This window comes from Dermacentor albipictus, unplaced genomic scaffold, assembly GCF_038994185.2.
Source record: "Dermacentor albipictus isolate Rhodes 1998 colony unplaced genomic scaffold, USDA_Dalb.pri_finalv2 scaffold_19, whole genome shotgun sequence".
Taxonomy (NCBI): Eukaryota; Metazoa; Arthropoda; class Arachnida; order Ixodida; family Ixodidae; genus Dermacentor; species Dermacentor albipictus.
Window position 1 is genome coordinate 6,496,644 of NW_027225573.1, and position 15,622 is coordinate 6,512,265.

The 15,622-nt window shown below is 45.4% G+C and overlaps 1 protein-coding gene across 2 annotated transcripts in view; it reads right to left on the reverse strand.

Moving 5' to 3' along the window:
- The window catches only part of LOC135917073 (uncharacterized), a 485,430-nt gene that overhangs the window by 397,152 nt on the left and 72,656 nt on the right, over positions 1–15,622 (reverse strand). The gene's annotated exons all lie outside the window — the stretch shown is intronic.

A 15,622-nucleotide genomic window follows, 5' to 3' on the forward strand; every position in this document is an offset into this window, starting at 1 on the left:
TCGGACGGCGCACTTGACTTTTTATGTTAAAAAGTTAGTTTAGTCAATGTGTGTATGACAGGAAAATCTCACAACAGCGTATGATTCTTTAGAGGGCGAGTTTTTTATTGTCAGTTCAATTTCGTCAGCTTTCAGATACCTTATTTTTCTTTGTTACGAAGGTAAATCAGTGCTACATTTTAAGACGAAGGCACAGAAAGACATGCTTGAAACATAGTTCGAGTAAGCGCCCTTCCTGTTATGTCTTTCGGTGTCCCCGCCTCGAAAAGTAGCGCTGGATTACCTTCGTAAGAAAGAAAAATAGTGCATCACCAACTAGCCCCGCAGCGCACTTCGGATACCTGTGGTGGAGCAATGCCAGCACTACCATGTCAATATTAACATCAGGTTTCATACTACCACAACGATACACTGATGCACTTTCGTTAGGTAGGGGTCACTCACATTCTACAACTACCTCCAGGGCTAGTTCGCCGTGCGGCTAATTACGCGCTCCACGCAGAGACGAGAAATTGCAGCTGCACGTAATCACACTTTCACCGGTAGTGGTTGCACAATATACACTGCAAGGTCACATTTGACACTCTTTAATGTTCATACTATCATCATCATCAGCAGCAGCAGCAGCAGCAGCAGCAGCAGCAGCAGCCTGGTTACGCCCACTGCAGGGCAAAGGCCTCTCCCATGGTTCTCCAACTACCCCGGTCATGTACTAATTGTGGCCATGTCGTCCCTGCGAACTTCTTCAACTCATCCGCCCACTTAACTTTCTGCCACCCCCAGCCACGCTTCCCTTCCCTTGTAATATACCCGCCGTGGTTGCTCAGTGGCTATGGTGTTAGGCTGCTGAGCACGAGGTCGCGGGATCGAATCCCGGCCACGGCGGCCGCATTTCGATGGGGGCGAAATGCGCAAACAACCGTGTACTTAGATTTAGGTGCACGTTAAAGAACTCCAGGTGGTCGAAATTTCCGGAGCCCTCCACTACGGCGTGCCTCATAATCAGAAAGTGGTTTTGGCACGTAAAACCCTATAATTTTTTTTCCCTTGTAATCCAGTCCGTAACCCTTAATTATCATCGGTTATCTTCCCTCCTCATTACATCTCCTGCCCATGCCCATTTCTTTTTCTTGCTTTCAACTAAGATGTCAATAACTCGCGTTTGTTCCCTCACCCAATCTGCTCTTTTCTTGTCCCTTAGCGTTACGCCCATCATTCTTCTTTCCATAGCTCGTTGCGTCGTCCTCAGTTTAAGCAGAACCCTTTTCTTAAGCCTCCAGGTTTCTGCCCCGTAGGTGAGTACTGGTAAGTCACAGCTATCATACACTTTTTCTCTTGAAGGATAATGGCAACCTTTTGTTCACGATCTGAGAATTCCTGCCAAACGCACCCCAGCCCATTCTTATTCTTCTGATTATTTCCGTCTCAAGATCCGGATCCGCGGTCACTACCTGCCCTGAGTAGATGTATTCCCTTACCACTTCCAGTGCCTCGCTACCTGTCGTAAACTGCTGTTCTCTTCCCAGACTGTTAAACATTACTTCAGTTTTCTGCAGATTAATTTTTAGACCCACCCTTCTGCTTTGCCTCTCCAGGTCAGGGAGCAGGCATTGCAATTGGTCCCCTGAGTTACTAAGCAAGGCAATATCATCAGCAAATCGCAAGTTACTAAGGTATTCTCCCTTAACTCTTATCCCCAGTTCTTCCCAATCCAGGTCTCTGAATACCTCCTGTAAACACGCTGTGAATAGCATTGGAGAGATCGTATCAGCCTGTCTGACGCCTTTCTTTATTAGGATTTTGTTGCTTTCTTTGTGGAGGACTACGGTGGCTGTGGAGCCGCTATAGATATCTTCCAGTATTTTTACATACGGCTCGTCTACACCCTGATTCCGTAATGCCTCCATGACTGCTGAGGTTTCGACAGAATCAAACGCTTTCTCGTAATCAATGAAAGCTATATATAAGGGTTGGTTATATTCCGCACATTTCTCTATCACCTGATTGATAGTGTGAATATGGTCGATTGTTTAGCAGCCTTTACGAAATCCTGCCTGGTCCTTTGGTTGACTGAAGTCTAAGGTGTCCCTGATTCTATTTGCAATTACCTTAGTAAATATTTTCTAGGCAACGGAGAGTAATCTGATCGGTCTATAACTTTTCAAGTCTTTGGCGTCCCCTCTCTTATAGATTAGGATTATGTTAGCGTTCTTCCAAGATTCCTGTACGCTCGAGGTCATGAGGCATTGCGTTTTTCTAGAACAATGTGCCCACCATCCTTAAACAAATCTGCTGTTACCTGATCCTCCCCAGCTGCCTTCCCCATTTGCATAGCTCCGAAGGCTTTCTTTACTTCTTCCGGCTTTACTTGTGGGATGTCAAATTCCTCTAGACTATTCTCTCTTCCATTATCATCGTGAGTGCCACTGGTACTGTATAAATCTCTATAGAGCTCCTCAGCCACTTCAGCTATCTCATCCATATTAGTAATGATATTGCCGGCTTTGTCTCTTAACGCATACATCTGATTCTTGCCAATTGCTAGTTTCTTCTTCACTGCTTTTAAGCTTCCTCCGCTCCTGAGAGCCCGTTCAATTCTATCCACATTATACTTCATTATGTCAGCTGTCTTACGCTTGTTGATTAACTTCGAAAGTTCTGCCAGTTCTATTCTAGCAGTAGGGTTAGAGGCTTTCATACATTCGCGGTTCTTGATCAGATCTTTGGTCTCCTACGATAGCTTACTGGTATCCTGTCGAACGGAGTTATCACCGTCTTCTATGGCACGGTCCTTAACGATGCCCATAACATTGTCGCTCATTGTTTCAACACTAATGTCCTGTTCCTGAGTTAAAGCCGAATACCTGCTCTGTAGCTTCCCTCTTTCCGCTAACTCATTGATCGGCTTCCTATGTACCAGATTCTTCCATTCCATCTTCAAGTCTGGGCTAATTCGAGTTCTTACCATACTATGGACACTGCAGCGCACCTTGCCGAGCACGCCTACATCTTTTATGATGCCAGGGTTAGCGCGGAGTATAAGGTCTATTTCATTTCTTGTCTCCGCATTCGGGCTCCTCCACGTCCACTTTGGCCTATCCCGCTTGCGGAAAAAGGTATTCATTATCCGCATATTATTCAGTTCTGCAAAGTCTGCTAATAACTCTCCCCTGCTATTCCTAGTGCCTATGCCATATTCCCCCGCTGACTTGTCTCCAGCCTGCTTCTTGTCTACCCTGGCATTGAAGTCGCGCATCAGTATGGTGTACTTTGTTTTGACTTTACCCATCACCGATTCCACGTCTTCATAGAAGTTTTGGACGTCATGGCCATCATGACTGGATGTAGGGGCGTAGACCTGTACGACCTTCAATTTGTACCTCTTATTAATTTTCACAACGAGACCTGCCACCCTCTCGTTATTGCTATAGAAATCATGAATGTTGCCAGCTATATTCTTATTAATCAGGAATCCGACTCCTAGTTCTCGTCTCTCCACTAAACCCCGGCAGCACAGGACGTGCTCGCTTTTTAGCACTGTATATGCTTCTTTTTCCTCCTAACCTCACTAAGCCCTATTATATCCCATTTACTGCTCTCTAATTCCTTCAATAGCACTGCTAGACTCGCATCGCTAGATAGCGTTCTAGCGCTAAACGTTGCCAGGTTCAGATCAGAATGGCGGCCTGTCCAGATCTAGGGATACTTAGCACCCTCTGCTGCGTCACAGGTCTGACCGCCGCCGTGGTCAGTTGCTTCGCAGCTGCTGGTGTTGAGAATTGGTAGCGACCGTCGCGCGTTTCTAGCTGCAACCATGGTTGGGGGCCCGGCGACGCACCAAGAGGGAGCCGGCGAACGGACGAGGGGGCGCCCCGCTGGGCTGGTGTCCCGACCGGCGCCTCGACCCGCAACCTGGTCCATGCCCCGCGTTTTCGGCGGACCGCCTGCTGGGTGCGAATGGGCGGCGCTTCCGAGAAAGACGAAGACGTTGGTGCGGCCAACGCACAACTCGTATTTTATATTTTCTTTTCTCTCCCTTTTTTAGTCACTGCGATGTCTTTTGTAAAATAAACGTTCAGTCTTGAAGCGAACCTCGACGAGTGAGAATCGTTCCTTCGAGGCTCCTGCGTGCGCGGCCGCTGTATACACCGCCACCCGAAAGAGTCTCACGCAGCAGTTTTTGTAGTCGCACTCGCGAAGTGACCTCCACAGAGTGTTGGTCGTAGCCCTTAATTATTCCACATTTTCTGGTGCCGAAACCCGGGAGTGCTACATCTGGAATAACTTCGCCTGCATCATGGAGCGACTACAAAGGAAGCAAGCGGCCCTGCGACAAGCCATCGACACTACCGTCGCAGCGGCCAGCACCTTACTTCAAGCGACAGAAGCACCAACCGGTGAGCTTGAAGAACATTTGGACATCCTGCTTGAACAAGCTGAAGTGCTTAAAGCAGTCAACGAAGCCATAGAAAAGAAAGTTGACCTACAAGAGCTCGACACCGTATTAACAGAGTGCGCTGCGTACAGCTTGAATATTTGCAACTTGAAAACTAGGATAAGAAGGGCACTGCACCCTTACAAAAATGACTTTAGACTGTCTATAGAAAGTCTATAGACTTCTTATAGACGACCTTTCCTTTCTATAGATTTGGACTTCTGTTGATACAAAGTCTGTAGACTGTCTATAGACGAAAGTCGATAAAGTTTCTATTTCTTTTTGTCTATACGCAGTCTATAGACGGTCTATAGAAAAAAGTCGATAAGGTGTTTGCTCTTTTTTGCCTACTTCCAACTCTATGGACTACCTATAGACGAAAGTCGATACAGCTTCTATCTATTTTTGTCCATACTTTGTCTATAGACTTTCTATAGACGAAAGTCGATAAGGTTTCTATTTCTTTTGTCTACTCGCAGTCTATAGACAGTTTATAGAAAAAAGTCGATAAGGAGTTTGTTTCTTTATTGTATCCTTCCCCTCTATGGACTACCTATAGACAAAAGTGGATTACGGTCTCTATCTATTTTTGTCCATACTTTGTCTATAAAATTAAATTAAATTATGGGGTTTTACGTGCCAAAACCACTTTCTGATTATGAGGCACGCCGTAGTGGAGGATTCCGGAAATTTCGACCACCTGGGGTTCTTTAACGTGCACCTAAATCTAAGTACACGGGTGTTTTCGCATTTCGCCCCCATCGAAATGCGGCCGCCGTGGCCGGGATTCGATCTCGCGACCTCGTGCTCAGCAGCCTAACACCATAGCCACTGAGCAACCACGGCGGCTATACTCTGTCTATAGACTTTCTATAGACGACAGTCGATAAGGTTTCTAGTTCTTTTTGTCTACTCGCAGTCTATAGACAGTCTATAGAAAAAAGTCGATAAGGTGTTTTTTTTTAATCCTTCCCCTCTATGTACTACCTATAGACGAAAGTGGATACGGTCTCTATTTTTGTACATACTTTGTCTACAGACTTTCTAAAGACGAAAGTCGATAAGGTTTCTATTTGTTTTCGTCTACTCGTAGATTATGGACGGTGTATAGAAAAAAGTCGATAAGATGTTTGTTTCTTTTTTGTCTGCTTCCCCTCTATATGGACTACCTATAGACGAAAGCAGATACAGTCTCTATTTATTTTTGTCCATACTCTGTCTATAGACTCTCTATATTAGGCAGTTAATAATAATAGTCGGCTAAGGTTTCTATTTCTTTTTCTCTCCTGGTGTATTGAATGTCTATATAAGAAAGTCGATAATATGTAATGCCGAGTTCCCATACTCCCCGCCCTCTGCGAAGGCGATGATATGGCACTGGTTCATGCGCGACCGGCACCGCGTGCAACCCCGGCGCGGCGCGCGCAAACCGTGCAGACTGCTAGTCGTCATTCGGTGCAGTTGCACCGAACGAGGATCGCGGCGGAACAGGCAACGTCCGAGTCACAAAGGTCTTCCAGGCACCCGAAGGCCCTAAACCTGGCTGCTTCCCGGACGTACGCTTCGCGAGACCAGCTGGTGAAGGTCAGATAGTGATGATGTGGCAAAGGTGGTGAATAAGTCGCGAAAGCCGGCAGACCAGGTGGTGAATTCACCACCTGGTCTGCCTCTGAGTTGTCGTGGTATTGCATGTCTATAGATTAACAATAGACAAACATCGTTAATCTGGGCCCAACCCGTGTACGCTGTAACCAAGCGCAGGTACCGGTGGATAATACGTAGCTGCGTTTGATATAAGCCACTGAAGTTGTATACTGCTGAGATTGCTATAGAGCCTATTTGTAGACATTAGTATACACATAGTGTATACCTCCGCATTTGTTGACCACACGATATGATCTACGTAGTCGGTCTCGGCAATCCCAAGACAGTCTTCACAGTTGTCGCATCACTTTTGCGGCAGTAGAATAAAGAAAGCAAAACGCCGATCCAATTGTTATAATAGTTGTTATGAACGCCAGCTTCAGCTACAAGTGGATTCCAAACAGGCATCGAGCTAACAGCAAGGACACTCGTAATGTTTGTAGCTGACAACGCGGACTTTGTGAATGTGCGATGAACCGATGTCGCGCATGTGGTGTTCGCGTTGTGTGTCGTCCGATTCTCGGATACTTTTCACATTTTCTTCATACCTCGGCTGCGTCACTAACATAGGGCGGTTTTTTGTTGACAGATATCCTGCACTATAAACCCATCAAAGTTTCTCATTCACTTAAAATAGGTGCCAAATTATCAGAGCCCACCCAGTATTTCGCCGGCGGTATGCCTGGGCAGCCACGCATATGAGTACCTCAATGCTGTACTGATTGCTTTGACCTATCACCGGAACAGAAAATTAGCACTAACATACGTGTGGGCATCACATTTGGTGGTACGCTGGAAGATATGCTACAAGTACGCTGTATTACTAATCGACGCTGGCAATAATGCGTCTGAAACCTTTGAAGGGCCCTGTAATGGCTTTTACAAACAGCGCATTCAAGTTAGCGTTCCAGTCTCATACGATAGCCCACAGCGTTTGTCATACAACCTGCCAGCGCATTTCCTTCGTCCACGAAAAAAGATGAATAATGGTGATAAAGATGAATAAGCCACCCGTTCCGGCGCGCATGGCGCGCAGAGAGAGAGCGAAAAAAAAAATGAAGGAGGAAAAGGCGATCACACTCCTCCGAGCGCGCGCGCTCTCGCGCGCGGAGCTCCTGCGCATGCGCGGAGATCTTGCGCATGCGCGGCGGTGCGCCATTTCAACGAGTGCGCCAGGCACGTATACGGTTGTACCGGTGTGCGGTGTCCGCCTGAACGTTGGTGTCTGTGTATGCGTTTCATCTTTGTGGCATCACACGTCAACTACACTGAACGGTAAGCTTTAGCAAAGATGTTTTGCGTCAATAGCTCATGATTATGTGAGCGCATTTCGTAGCGCGAAGCGGCTGCATATAGCGCAGGCGACTCGGGTATAGTGTCGGTTTGTCGTTGACATGGTTTCATAACGCGCTCTTGTTCTCGCTTCTACTATACGGAATGTTTTACGGCGAGCGATCGCTCGGGCTTGTTGATTTTCGCATAATAGTTTATGTGCTTAAAGAAGGAAGCTACACCATGTTTTAACCTGATATTGAGCTACCACTAAGCGGATTGTGTATGTTGGGCAGCCAGTGTGGTAGATCTCATTTCGTGGCGCTTGATCCGACCGCGATGAATGCTGCGCCGCATGTGTAGTGAAATTCTCGTGACACGCTTTACGTATATATCTCGAAATTGTGTTAGCATCAAGAATGTTCTGACAGACACGTATAGTTAAATAACTGCTAACGTACTCGGATGAAAGGCCGTGTTTGCGGGGCATGCATCAGCAGTGTGTGCACTGCCGTTTTCGCATTGTTTAAAGGTAGCAGTATTTTTAAAGTTTCTGGCAACCAATCTAAATAATTTTGGGAAGTTACCGCAAGCAAAACACGAGACTTGAAGAAATGTCAAGCTAAAATCTCTAGATTCACCCAATCTATTTATATGCAACCACAAACGCTTTTGGAGCATGAAACCTGCGATAAGCTCAGTCACTCGCAGCTTCGCAACTTAGCCGAAAAAATTGGAGCACAATAAATTAGTCGCTCCGGGAAGCACCTTTACACGTTTCAGACTGAAGGCATTGCGTTTGACGGTAGTTGGAAGATTTGTTTTTTGTCTCTTTTTTAAACAGTTTAGCAGCAGCAGTTATCTTTCGAGCTATATGAAAAGCGTTAAGCGCCTTTCGATGCTTCGGGGTTATGCAGTTTACGTGCTCTTAATCTCTAGGCAGCTGCTGGCGCAGATTCGCATTGTGCCAGTCGTGCACGGTATGAAGCCCTTGTCGTGCGCAATAAGTGTTCCGGTTTTCATTACTGTTGCATGTAGTGCCGTCGTCTTGGACAGACTGCATACTATATGCGCTGTACAAAAGAAAAAAGAGCCAGATTATCAATTTGGTGGTCTTTTCTTAGTAGATAACGCACAGATTATTCAAATAATTCAGTGGACATTGCATTTGTTCTACCCTTATTAACACACCTAAGAGATCGTAACATGTTTTTGTTGATAAGTAACCTGATCAGTACGCCCCCATTCATGTGCATTCTACTGAAAGTGTGGCAAATGTATCTCGAAGTATGAGAAAAGAGACAATGCAGACTGTTCTAAGCGGAAATAAATTGCAAATGTTAACGTGATTGTTCAAAACTGCAGTCAGTATGCTGAGCATGTTCGATCGGCATGGGCACATTGCATTAACACCTGAAAAATGTGCACAGTCCAGCAGGGTATCTTTGTTTCAACAATTATTATTATAGGAATCGTTTGGGATTCTCACATTTCTTTTATTTTTATAAGTACACTGTGTGTCACATGAACCTGTCTTGAAACGAAACGTACCGTTGCTAACACCGGCGACCATTATGGTTGTCTAACTGCTTATCATACTGTAATATAACGAAACATCATAATGGTACTGATTAATATTGCCATGTAGTCTTTAGTCATAGGTAAACAAAGTTAACTAGAGGCATAAGTGGTGAGAGGAAATTATATAGAAAACTACTATTGAACCGTAAAAATAACTCATTGTATAGGTTTCCCTCACATTGTTGCATTTGTTTTACGCGTGTCTCTGTGTCTTCCGTGCTGTACTCGTGTGGCCATCAATTACGAACTTGCCGAAGCCCTTGTCAGCTTTATTAAACAAGGGATTCAAGTCAGTTGCATCTAATACTACATGTTAAGTGACTGACGTGTTATTCGTTTTATCTAAATATTATGGACTGGCACTACTTGGCAAGCATTAAACCATAGTATTTTTTATTGCACTTAAGCTGCAGGCGTCATAGATTGCCAGAAAATTTTCATGAAAACAGCCAGGAAAGGCTTGGAAAAAGATCGGGAAACTTTAAATTGGCCACATAGGTATGCTGTCTTGTTACATGTCAAAGTTTCCAGAGAGTCTCTGTGTTAAATATATTTTAAAACGTTTCACTTCATAAAAATTGAGGGACATTGGTTCTATTTATTGAAAAAAAAAAGAAAGTCAAGCAGACTGACAAGGCATTTTTTACTCAATATGTTTTTTTTTTGCGTTAACTAAACGTCCTGAACCTCGATAGCCTAGAAAAAATTTTCATCTTTCAAAACACCTTAAATAATTTACTGTGATAGAATTCATTCGAACTATACTATAAGGTCTGTTTCCTAGGAGGTGCATATCTGTCGTGCCATGACACAAAGTGCTCGTGTGGTATTTCGGGTGCTCATGTGGTATTGGCGGCGAGGAGTTACGGAGTCGCCATCTATCGGAAGCGCCTCGCTGGCGTAGTATGAGGGATCACGTGGCGCGCTCCTCATAGGTTTTGCTGTCAGCGCTCACTGAAAACACCACGCGGGAGCTCTCTCGGACATTTCTGTAAGTACTTTCGAAACGAGAGAAGTTTTTTACTGTCTAAATAATAATCTTTGGCGAACTGAAAGCACAGAATCGTTTACAGACGCTATCTCTTTACCGAATACGTACAGTGAACGCCACTACGCGCGGTCTTCGCGATGGGGTCTCCTGAACCGGCTTCTTGCGTGAAAGGTAGGCAAACGCTGAGAGCAGAGTCTGTGAAATATGTCTTTATAGTGTTTGTATAACTAAGTGGAGCCTAATAGAATGAAGCCTCAATGCAGCGATCGCACAGATTCGCAGCGACCGACAGCGCGTCTGCATGCTTGTCCGCGTACTGTTTCGCTTTCACCGCGTGCGCGTTTTCGCGCCGTGCCATGAGCTTTAGGCCGCAGAATATGAGCATTTGACAGTATACAAGCAACCATTGTTGCATTGCCGCTATCAGAGCTATTCAAAAATAATTTCATTGTAGAGGCTTCGACGCCTACGGGGACTGTGATGTGCCGTCGCGACGATTCAATGTTTTTTTCTTCTAAATTCTTGGACGTTTCAATATCAATTCTCGAGTTGCGCCGCACTGTATGTTTATCGGCGTTCTCAGCGTGCGATTTTCCGCTGCTTCTTTTTTGGTAATCCAGGGCATTAAGCCATAACACAACATGGCCATATGCCATGCTTTTTTTAATGTGCTTCTTACCACTCTTTTTCCACTCCAGTGAACTTGCCAGTATCTATAGCATCGACAAGTTCATAGACCAAACCGTCCTGACATTAGTCGGGCAGCGGACTCGGGCGAGCGTCTCAGTACGCGTTTTCCGAACATCGCATACCCGGCGGCGTAGCAGAAATCTTTCTCGCGTCTGTGCTTGCTGCATACCCGAGTTGTAGCCGATGACCGTTTACCGGTTTTATGTTTCGCGAGCCAAGCTTCACGCAGCTTCTTGTCCTGCGGCCACGTGTGAATAAGGCTGACACCGGGCTCCGTTGCGTAAGTCCGGCACTGTGGCACCGAGCAGTAGCCTACCATGTTGCGCGCCTTCAAAGGCAGCCACTACCTATTGAAGTGCTTTCAAGCGTTGTAAAGGGGACATTCGAAGCGGGAAAATCTCGCCACTAAATGAGGAGCGCAGCGTACGAGGGAATTTAAACTCTCGTTTTCAGCTCGCTTCGGCGCTCCCGAAGCAGCCGACGCGGCCGCTATGTCCACGTGATCCCTCCTAGCACGTCACGCCGACGGTGGCGCCAGCTTTTCCAGTGGTGGAGCTCGAGGCCAATACCTAACTTGGAAACCTGTTAGCATGCCGAAGAGGCCTCATTACCTGCAAGAAATTAAGGTACCATATCAATACAATCAACCCATCTGCCATCTGTTGAAGTTATGGCCAATGACCCATTCATTTAAAAGTATGAGAAATACATTTCAATGTGTACTAAGCAAAATAAATTACAATCTTAGGCATGATATTGGGAATATTCCAGTCACGTCTTCTGAAAACATCCCTCTGCACGGGCATACTTAACTACCAGCCAAAAAAACTGTACAGACAGCCCAACTGGGTAACGTTTCCGCAATAAATATAGGGACCATTTGGGATAAGTACATTAATGCATCATATATGAACTTGTCATAAAAGGGAACATACTGTTGCTGACACGAGCAGCAGTTGTGACTGTTTAATTGTTCACCATACCATGCAATAGAACATTGCATAAAGGTACTGAATTGTATTGACAAGCAGCCATTAGTCATAGTTAAACCGCATTAAGTATTGACTTAGATGGTTTGAGTAAATATATTCAGCTGCTTAATGAACATACAAAGAATACACATCTGTTATTTTTGCCTCATATTGCTGCATGTACTTATTTGCAGCATACACCTGCAGCACCTTTGGGACTAATGACACAAAGGTCAAGGCCAGCCTGGCGACCATGCTTGCCAAGGAGTAGTGTAAATATTTAATCTGTTTCCATAATAGCATAAGACAAGAATTTAAGGAATTCATGTATTATATCGAGCAATAAAAACGGGTAATGCATTGCCGGTGCATTTGTTTTATTTTTTGCACTGCATGATTCAGCACTATATAAATTCTTTCTGTTTATGCAACATATATGAAAGTACAGCTGGTTCAGGAGCTTTATTAATCTACTAACGGTAATGCATAAGTGCAGATGAAAAGGAACAGGTGCACATGCATAATATCTGCATTCCATGCATTTCCATGCATTTCATATCTATAAAATGAAATGAAATACATTCAAAACGTTTTGCTACCGCATGTAATGAGAAATGTAAACTAACTTGTAGATAGCCGCTATGGAGTTATGGCCTTATACACTCTTTGTAGACTTGTCTATAAAATGTCTGTGTCTATAGTGTGTCTATAAATTAATGAAAATGCATGTTTGTTGGCAAGTGTATGCAGAATGTCATAGAAAAAAGTGTATTGGATTATAAAGTTCTATTTTTGTAGACTGAAGTCTATAGAATGTCTATAGTATATATACATTTGTCTGTAGACATTCCATAGACTACAGTCTACAAAAGTAGAACTGTAAGCCTATACACTTGCCCATAGACATTATGCAGACAACTGTCTACAAACATGAATTTTAATTAATCCATAGACATTCTTGACTCAGACTTTTTATAGACTAGTCCATAAAAAGTGTATGGCCATAAGTCTATAGACGTTCTACAGACAGTCTATAGACTCAGACTTCTTATAGACTAGTCTATAAAAAGTGTATGGCCATAAGTCTATCGAAAGTCTATAGACAATCTATAGACTGAGACTTTTTATAGACTAGTCTATAAAAAGTGTATAACCATAAGTCTACAGACAGTCTATAGAGAGTGTATAGACAGTCTATAGACTCAGACTTTTTATAGACTAGTCTATAAAAAGTGTGCGGCCATAAGTCTATAGACTGTCTGTAGACTAGTCTAAAGGAATGTCTATAGACAGTCTATAAACTCAGACTTTTTATAGACCAGTCTATAAAAAGTGTGCGGCCATAAATCTATAGACTGTCTATAGACCAGTCTAAAGAAATGTCTACAGACAGTCTATAGACTTCATAGACAAATGTCTATGGACTGTCTATTGACTTTCTATAAAAATTTTTGTAAGGGTGAGAGGTGGAGCTGTGAGCGAAACAAGGTCAAGCACACCATCAGAAACAGGAAATAACTCTGACCACGTCGCACAGTCAGGTTCCGTCCAGCATGCAGTTACAACGACTCTTCAGCTACCGTCGACAACAAGACTTCCGAAGCTAGAGATCGCCAAATTCGACGGAAACCTGCGCTCATGGCACAGATTCTGGAATCAGTTCGAGTCTACCATCCACAATAACCCGGCTCTACATCCAATTGACAAGTTTCAGTACTTGACGAACTATCTCACCGGCAAAGCAGCAGCCGCTATCGACGGGCTACCACTCAGTGACCGAAATTATGAAATTGCAGTGAAGACATTGGTCGAAAGATTTGGAAAGGACGACGTTATCATTGAAGAACATATGTCTAGGTTGCTCAACATCCGACCTGTCCATAACATCCTCGACACTGAGAGGCTGTGGACCATTTATGATGAGGTACAGACGGGGGTTCGGAGTCTCGAGGCATTGGGTGTGGCGTCGAGCACTTATGGAGTGCTTTTATTTACAGTCCTACGGAAGAACATCCCGGAGGAGCTTTGCCTCGGTTACTGCAGACAAAAGACAACATCTGCAGTCGCGCCAGGAGATGATCTTCAAAATTTCCTCAGTTTCCTCAAGACCGAAGTAGAAAGTCGAGAGAGGACCGAATGTGGAACCCGTCAACAGCTTAGCACAGACAGGCTGAGTCGCCCGATCCGCAAGGATAGTCCTGAAAAGAAGGCGTCCGCGTCGGTTTTAACTGCCGTCATGAAAACTGAAACACAGTGCAAATTATGCGAAGCGAGCAGCCACTCAACCGCCGACTGTGAAGTTGATTTGACTGCGGATCGGAAAAGGACAATTGTGCAGCGGGAAAGACTCTGCTTTAGGTGCGCCAAGGCAGGTCATCGAGCATACGAATGCCGCACCGCAAGATGGCTTAAATGTAAGAGATGTTCCGGCAGGCACGTTGCAGCCCTGTGTAACCTGAATCGACCACCAGTGATAGGAAAGTCGGAAGAGAAGACTGTAATCACTGAGACAACCGTACAGTCTTCGCTGCAAGTCGAAGGCACCAAGAAGAGAACCCGTGTCCTTCTGCAGACGGCTCAAGCGTGGGTTCAGGGTAGGGAGAAGCGAGCGATGGTCTGGCTGATGATTGATGGCGGAGGTCAGCGTTCCTTTATCAAGAAAGAGGTTTCACAGAAGATGGAACTGCGTGTATTGGGAGAGGAGACCCTGAAAATAATGACATTTGGAAACGACAAGCCGTCTTCAGGAATGAAGTGCCGCCGAGTGGAGTTATGGCTGTGCAGTCGACACAACAAAAGAAAGATCCGCGTTGAAGCGCTCGAGATCCCACAAATCTGCTGCGACATTGTGCCAGCACCTGAAGCTTCCACCGTCAACTACCTCGAAGAGCAAGGCCTCGAACTCGCCGACAGTATGCAAGATGGAGCAGAGATAGGGCTACTGCTGGGATCCAATTTCTACTGGGAGGTCACAACCGGTAGTGTTAGGCGCCTGGACAGTGGTCTCGTAGCCGTGGAGACCATTTTTGGCTGGACCCTGTAGGGGACAACGCACACCACAGAATCAACAGCAACGTACGTGTCCACTGTGGGAGTGTTGCGCGTGGCTGTCATCGGCGAGGAAGACGAAGGCGACACTGCTGCTCAACTGAAATCGTTTTGGAAGCTCGATCACATTGGCATTGTCGACGAAGGAGAGGCGGACGTGGAAGACAACCAAGCTTTGCGGGAATTTCGGGAGAACGTCTCCAGAAACAACTGCCGATATCAAGTTTTCCTTCCCTGGAAAGAGAATGCTGGCGATTTGGCAGACAACAAAGCCACGGCTTTCAGTAGGCTGAGGTCGTTGACGACAAAATTTGTGAGCAACAGAGTACAGGAGATACAAGCACTAACTGATCCCGCTGTTTGGAAACATTGCCCGGGGAGAGAAAATCCAGCAGATCTGTTGACACGGGGCATGCTGCCCTCCCCTTTGGTTGTCAGCGAGAGCTGCTGGACGGCACCGAAATTGCTAAAAGGTGTTCAAACGTACAACGCGATGCCTTCACACATCCCTGAAGCTGAATGTTGCACCGAAGAGCTCCGGAAAGTTCACGTGCTGAACACCGTGACGCTGGTAGACAATATGCCTCTCATGGATCTTGCGCACAAGAGCTCAATGACATGGGTACTCCGCGTCACCGCACGGGTTATGCGCTTTCTTCATAACGCACGGAACGCGCCAGAGAAGCGAAGGGGAAGCCTGTCAGCGGAAGAGTTAGCACAGGCCGAGAGTTACTGGCTGAAAGTATCCCAAAGAGAAACCCTTGGGAAGGACATCCGTTCTCTAATCTGTTCCGGGACACTTAATCAAAAGTCCTCCATCGCGGATCTGACTCCATTCATCGACAGCGACGGCCTTTTGAGAGTTCGAGGTAGGCTACAGAATAGCGCGCATAAAGAAGAGACGTGGTACCCAGTCATTTTGTCCGCTGTGCATCCGTTTACACGCTTATTGGTGGCCTGGTAGCATAGGCGGCTTTTACACGCCGGAGT